This window comes from Candoia aspera, chromosome 2, assembly GCF_035149785.1.
Source record: "Candoia aspera isolate rCanAsp1 chromosome 2, rCanAsp1.hap2, whole genome shotgun sequence".
NCBI classification, from domain to species: domain Eukaryota; kingdom Metazoa; phylum Chordata; class Lepidosauria; order Squamata; family Boidae; genus Candoia; species Candoia aspera.
Window position 1 is genome coordinate 55,915,014 of NC_086154.1, and position 7,843 is coordinate 55,922,856.

General features: G+C 42.2%; 1 protein-coding gene across 1 annotated transcript in view; it reads right to left on the bottom strand.

Annotated features, from left to right (window-relative positions):
* The window catches only part of PRKCD (protein kinase C delta), a 68,210-nt gene extending 67,122 nt beyond the window's left edge, over positions 1-1,088 (bottom strand). The window contains exon 1 of the mRNA XM_063291870.1: positions 956-1,088. The gene's annotated coding sequence lies outside the window, so the exon portion shown is untranslated. The remainder of the gene's footprint in view (positions 1-955) is intronic.
* Between the last annotated feature and the right edge of the window lie 6,755 nt (positions 1,089-7,843).

The following is a 7,843-nucleotide window of genomic DNA, read 5'->3' on the forward strand; positions in this document are numbered from 1 at the left end:
CAGATTGTGGCATTACACCTGATCCCTCACTAAAATATGCTGCCATGATATTTTCAGCACACTCATCCTTTCAGGTAAGCAGACCTCTTGCTAATATCAATTTTCTGATTTTGCAGGACAACAGCTTTTACAAGTGTTTTCTGAATAGCCTCAAGTTTCTCATTCCAAGCATCCATTTGTCAATAGGCTCTTGGTTTTTGTTTTTCTTCCCAAAGAGTCTTTGACAATTTAGGAAAGAAGTTGGAAGAATGGATAAACTGCAACAGTAGTTTTGCTACACAGGTCGACTGATACTGTTGAGGGTGGGGATAGATACCTCTACCAACCAATCAACCTCCTAATTTTGATTAAGACAGAAGCTCAATTTTCAGAAATTTAGTAGAGTACTTCAAGAAAACATGGAGTCTCTTAAAACAAGGAAGTCCTGGCAGAGCTAGTGCTCCAACAGATGTTGCACACAGCAGTTCTGTTCCAGCCAACCGTTAAGAAAGCCCCGTCAGCCCGTCCTGGTAAACTCTGCACGCGCTTTGCCCCATTCCGGACTCCCTGTGAGTGCAAAGGGGGAAGGAGGAAGGAGAAAAAGGGCAGCTCCTCGGAGCTTCTTTCATAAAGTATGCCACCCAACCCAAAGCGAGAGGCGGGAGTCAAACTCGCTCTGCCGAAGAAGGAACTCGAGTTACTCAGGAGATGGAGCGCCGGGCGAGAGGGGACCCTACCGCACCTCCGAAGGAAGGCGGAGAGGATGAAGATGCTCAACCCGTCAATACGACCCCTCAGCACCGGAAGCAGGGGGCTGGTGGGAAGCTCCCGTGTCCAAAACGGGAATGCCTGCGCCGCTTCCTCATTCACGAAGGAGCCAGTTGAAAAGCTTCCAGCCAAACGGGAAACGCTCCTTCTCTCCATAAGGGAGGACGCCTCTTCGCGGGTAATCCACTCGCGCCAGCGAATCACTTACCCGTCGCCTTGGAAGGTCCTGACTGAGCTGGAAAGCGCAAGAACTGCTCGGCACTCCGAGGCCGAAAGCAACGCTCTGAAAAGTGAGAGCCCGTCGAGTGGGGCTGCCTCCGCGTCGGACCGCCCTCCCTTGGCACGCTTGCACCTCCCATCTTTTCTCCTCCCCGCGCGCGCTCCGGCTCAGCTCTTGCCGGACGCGCTCACCTGCTGCTGAGGCGAGGGCAGGGGCTGGGGCAGGGGCGCACTTCACCGCCCACCCCAAAAGAGCACCAGGAAAAGCGGAGTCATCCACGCGTTCTTTCACTTTTTCTTCCTCCTTCCCGGGGCCTTTACTACTCCCAAGCGAGAACGCCCGAAAGGGAACTAGTTTGTACAAGCTTCGTTCAGTCGCTTTGGGCCCCTCCCTGCGTGGTTGCCCTTTCTGCTACGGAAGAGTGGCGCGCGCAATACCTGACACCCCTTCGCGCTCGCCAGCGGTACGTGCTGAAAAGGCCAAGCTTCCTGCTGAGCGGCTTCTGCGGTGCAGGCGGTCCCCCGCAGGAAACTCAGCAGCGGACACGTCTTGGTTTGCGTGGCTCGTGGTCCCTCGACTGCGGGGATCGAACCTTGGGTCCCGTTTGTGTTCAGAGCGCTGGGTAATGTTTTGATCGCTTAGAGCTTGGCAGGGAGTGTCAGACCTGTGGGAAAAGACGCCTCAGCTTTCTTCGCCGTCCTTGCAGCAGATACTAGTTTAAGATAAGACGTGTGCCCTGGAGCCTTCCGCCTATCACGACGTACGGCTGTTTTCTGGGGTATTTCCTGACTTTTTGACAGTATTATGCTTTACAGAGTATAGAGGTTTATGTGCCTTTTGCTCCCAGGGTTACTACTGACACTCTCTAGCGTGGCATCTTTTAACTGGAAATGTAGTGGCTTGTACTCTCCTTGAACTCCACCTCTTCTTCAGTGGTTTCTCTATACTAGCTCTGATTTTCCCCACTCCCATCAAACTTTCATTTTCACGTTTAATGTTTTAATTCTCCTGACACCCCTTAACTCTACATCAGAATTAATAGCCAAGTTAAACTTAAGGGAAAGGGGAAAGCGTTTTGATCAAAGCTGATTACGATGTTTAATTTACTACTCCAATTCCATCTAAGTTCTGTCTGAGAGCCAGTTTGGGGTAATGGTTAAAGGTGCTGGACCAGAATTGAGGAGACTGAATTTTAGTCCTGCCTTAGGTACAGAAACCAGCTGGGTGACTTTGGGCCAGCCACTCTCTCTCAGCCATAGGAAGGAGGCAAACCACTTGTGAAAGTGCTGCCAAGAAAACTGCAGGGACTTGTCATATAGTTGCCAAGAATCAAGACTGACTGGAAGGCAAAAAAAAAAAAAAAGTATTGTTCACTTCTTTACAGCCAGATCCCCTGGAACTTCTGCTTTAATTCTAACTGTGGAATTCACTGTGGTCCAAAGTTAATAATTTGGGTACCATAATAGGTAACAATCCTTAATTTGCTTTGCACGTGGATAATTCATGGTGTTTCCTAAGGCTCTGTCAAGTATAAAATTATTCATTCTTCAACCTCCCACCAGAATAGCACAATAGTTGCAAGGAGCCGCAGTATGTGACTCATAAATCCCCAAGGGTTGTCCATCTCAGACTTTTGACCAAGTTCAGCCCAAACTGTTAGATTCTATGTGGAATTCAATGGGCAGTGGTGTTTTGGTATGGTTGTTACATCAAACATTATTTCAGATTCTTAAAAAAAGCTTGCATGTTCTTGTGGTAATGACTGCACTGCAATGTTGCTTCATTCATTTCAGTAATAATTAAAAATAAAATAATAAAATAGTTTACATACTTATAGTAAAAATCCAATTTATTTAAATAAATGCATGAGGCATTTCAGTTCATGTCTCCTTGGAGAAGGATCATAGCATAATGATGAAGTACAAACTTTGCAGAATCTCAAAAATGTTCCTGATTTCGACTTCCAGTAACATGTCTGACTGAAGGACAAGGAGATATAGAAAACTTTATTTCTGAGAACTTGGAAGGCACAATCTCAGAGCTAGCTACCCAAACTCTTCAGGGTTTTTGAAGCTGATAAGTACATTTGGCATAGCTGACTTAGTGGTCCTACTAGTCACGAATCACCCATTTATCAGAAGGCAAATTGTTCAAGGACTAAAAAAGAAAGGAACTTGTCCAAGAACCTATGTATGCATTAATGCCCAGAAAATAGAACAAAATTCATATTTTACAGATGGTAACTTCCTGATGCATATACACAGAGACAAAACACATGCATGCTCTACTTTTCTCTGTGCTTAGGCAAAACATGGATGCGGTGGCGCTGCGGGTTAAACCGCTGAGCTGCTGAGCTTGCCGATCGGAAGGTTGGCGGTTCGAATCTGCATGACGGGGTGAGCTCCCGTTGCTAGTCCCAGCTCCTGCCAACCTAGCAGTTTGAAACATGCAAATGTGAGTAGATTAATAGGTACCACTTCAGCGGGCAGGTAACGGCGTTCCGTGTAGTCATGCCGGCCACATAACCACGGAACTGTCTACGGACAAACGCTGGCTCTTCGGCTTTGAAACGGAGATGAGCACCGCCCCCTAGAGTCGGACACGACTGGACTGAATGTCAAAGGAAACCTTTACCTTTACCTTTAGGCAAAACATAGCCATCATTCACAACTCAGACGAAACATGCTACATGAAGGCAAAGCAGGAGTCTAATGTAAATACCTCACATATACCTCCAAAATACAATGTTAGGCCCCAGAAACCTAATCCTCTACTTCCCAACACTTCCTACAACTTCTAATTTAGCTTTATCTTTCTTTCCCCCTCACCCAGGTACAGTAGGTAAACTTATTTTCCCCAAACTCCTGGGCTACTGAACTAGCAATTTTTATTCTTTAACAATGCCTCTTGGGCTTAAGAGGCACAGATAGGCATTCTTGAAAAAAAAGATGAGTATGATATTGTGCTTTGCCTGTTTTCCATCAATTAAAATAAACTTGTTCCTCTTTTAAAGTCAAGGGGTAAGGCAGAAGTGGGAAATTGAAGTTAAATGAACAAATAGTCTGCCTTAATAGAAGGAAGTTTCTTGTGATCCTTTCAGGCTGGCAACTTGGGTCTGTGTCACCCGGGGCAAACATGGATTCTGTGCCCATTTTGGCGACCTCCCAGTGCTCATTTTGGCGCCCCCCCACAATGCGGCGCCCGGCGCACATGCCCTGCTGGCCCCCCTAGTTGCGGCCCTGGATCCCTTTACCACATTAAAAGTCTCTGGTGATTGCATTCAAGTAATTTCAAAAGCATAGTTTTATTGTCTTCGTTTAACAGGATCATAGATGAGAAATGGAGGAAGCAACCCAGATTCCCTCTGAATAAGCAGTTTCTAGGGCTGATACTGCAGTTGCTATATAACCAAGACCATTTTTATTTATCCATGCAGTAAAGTTATGCTCTGAGGCTCCAATTGAAAATGATGGTTTGCTTTGAAATGAACATGCCTGTGATTATGTTACTAGGTCTTAAAATGCTGACTACTGTTTCTTTCAAATTTGCACTTCCTCTTTCCTGACAAAGCAGGAGAAAAGTGTCTGTTAATGTGTGTGTCTTGTATTGTCTAGATGTGATCATTTGATCAAGAACAGAGTAAGCTGCAAGGCACTGTTCTTTTGACCAGTTTGTGTTTCATCCTTTCTGTTCCTGAAATGTACAACAAATTCGAATGTGTAGTCTTTGTTCAGTCCTTTCAAGCTACACAGATCTAGCCCGCCTAATTACAATGTCTGTGTCTTATTCCGTGTTTTGTTTTTTTTAACCAATGACATTTCTTCCAGTATATGTGATGAGTGAAACAGGAAGCATGCCTGTTTAATCAGTTCTGTAATTAAAAAAGGAGAAAGAAACATTGATATGTGCTTCTTGGAGGTACAGTAATAAACACAATGCAAGAAGCTGTAGTTTAGAAATTAGATGGCAAATATGTGCTGCTTATTTTATCTACTGCTCTCATAAAACCATAGAATTCGCTCTGGTGTTTGAAGTTTAAACAGAGTTATGCCATAGACAGGGGAAGCAGTGTGGCGTGCAGTGGACAGGGCTGAGCCAAGACCAGAGGTGCCTGGCTTCTGTGTCCAGTCAGCCATTAAGAGTGGCCTTGTACCAGTCACCAACCCCCCATGGCTTTTGGGGAGATATTATATGGGGGGAGGGTATGTTTGTGGAGACTTGTATCCTCTCCTGAAGGGTGGAATAAATAACAGCAAAGAAGAAATGAAACACCTAGTAAATTCAGATGTCTTCAAGTCAGATGTTACATAATTATTCATCTTTAGAATAGTAAAATATTTGCTGTAGCCTTCACAACAGACTCAAATTTAGGAGAGAAGAGAAGAATAAAAAGAGGCCACATTGGAAGAATAGAGTTCTGTCCTCCCTTTTCTGGATTCTGTCTATGTCTTTATCCAGGAAAGTTAAATAATCTGTAAGGATTTTAAATCTGATGGTCTGGTTCAAATATAAGAACATGAATTGCTAAATAATTACATTAAGAACTATTCACAGATGAACATGTATGCAACACATGGAAACAAATGCAACATTTAGGAAAAGTAGTCAGAACTAATTCCCATATTTTTATAACTAAGTCTAACTTCCACATGCTTTGCTTCCACTTATTGATCCAGTTCTAACCATGTTTGCAAATTTTCCAAGAGAATATAGAGCAAGCTTCCTTAACCTGATGCCCTCCAGATGCATTTAGGACTGTCAGCAATGCCAGCTTGGAAATTCTGAGAATTACAGTCTTGTAATTCAGTACAGTGCACTAGATTTGGGAAATAATGCAGAAGGAAAGGACACTTGGATACAGTACTGCAGTACTGATCATCATTACCTGTTTACCTGTCCTATTTTTAATCTTGATGCCTTTATTTTGAAGTGCTTTACTAAAATTCCCTAAATACCACAGTAACATATTGGCAATAAGGAGATATAATTAACTACTGTCTTTGGGGGGGAAAGGCTTTTTTCGATTAATTAGTTTAATATCACTTATATCCTGCCCACTTTACCAAACTGTAGGTGGTTAATACTGTTCAAGCATTGGGGCAGTGGTGATGGTAGTTACTTATTCTTCACCTCAAAAAATACCAAGGAAAAGGCAGAATAGTCACCTACAGTCTTGTCTATGTCATTGTCCTAATGTTAGGGCTAGGGGAGAAATGGTATGCAGGGAAATTAAAGAAGGTGCCCATAGAGTAGCTGAGCTAGGATTTCTGAAGTGTGTATGAAAGATGTTACAGGACAAGCCCTCTGCAGGCGGCAAAACCTGTTATGTATAGTTGCATGGTTCTAACTTTAAAATATTCTCAGTAACAAGAAGAAAATGAGGAAATAAAAACAGAGAATGGCATGAGTGATACACAAACTGAAAGTTTCTGTTGAGAAGTTCAGTCTCAATGGAAATGACTCTGCCCGACAGTCATATTCCCTTTTTGTAGGCATGTCAAAGCAACATAGTCTGTGCCCTTCTCCCACTGACTGGTAGGCTTTGGAGCAGCAAGAGAGAACAAGATGGTTGCATATTTTTCATCCTGGCAGAAAGACTGGGAGGAATAAGTGTAGTGTTTTTCAAACTTGGCAACTTCAAGATGTGTGGACTTCAACTTCCAGAATTCCCCAGCCAGCAATTCTGGGAGTTGAGGTCCACACATCTTAAAGTTGCCAAGTTTGAAAAACACTGGTTTAGAATTTTTCAAATACTACTACCCAATGTAGTATTTGAATTATACTTCCAGGTAATGCCGCTAAATAATTTTAGGCCCTGGACTTAACTGTCTCCCAGAAAAGAGGGAAGTATTAGGTGGTAATGCAGCTAACATTTCTCCTTCTGTCATAGTCATTACATGCACTTCTATACTGCATTGATCCCTTACATTAGGGATCAATTTACATTAGGGATTAGGGTACATTAGGGATGGGAAAAACTTCTCCATCCTAAATTTTTATAAAATAAGTAGTCTTAACATGTGCAGTTTTGCATTTTAAACTCACTTAAAAACCTAGAAGCCATATGTTCACAGGGGAGTTTCCTTATACATTACAGTACTAAAACTACACACAATTCATTTCAGAATAAGAACTCCTGGCTGGGGAATTCTGGGAGTTGAAGTCCACACATCTTAAAGTTGCTGGGTTTGAAAAACATTGAATTAGTGCAACTAAGTTCCAAAAGTAGTTGGGGGCAGCAGGAGGCACTGTAGCTAATGGGAACAGAGGAAATGGTGCAGAGCTAGGCACATTTCCAGACAGAGTTGATTGTCTAGAGTTGCCTAAAGGACACTGTTAAACTGTAAAAAAAAAAAAAAAAGTTTTAGTTGCTTTTAAAAAAAAACAAACTTGTTAAGACATCCAAATATAAAATTCCATTCCTGCCTCTATCATTCAGAAAATCCTTTCTAAAATTTTTCTTCTTATAGTTTTACTGGAATATATTAAAAAAGAAGAAGCAATTGTTACTGTTTTGCATTATACTACCAAATATTTAAGTATCATACAACTCTGTGGTTTTTTTCTTCTTAACTTTTAGGTCATCCTTATCTTTAAAGTTATTTACCTGTGTTATAAGTTGTTATTTTTAAAATTAAGAAATGAATATAGAGTACCAGCAAGGCTATTTTGTGCATAAAATTGTCCAATAATTGCAAAAGCATAATTGAAATATATTGAAAGTAAAATAGCCAATTGGAAATACATCCTTAATTGTCAAAACTTTCAGCATTATTCAGTGGAAACAGATTACACTACCATTATAATAGTGAGAAAAGTTAACTTCAGTACAGCTCAGAACTGCTTGAAAGGCCTCTTCTGTATCCATGTTTTCTA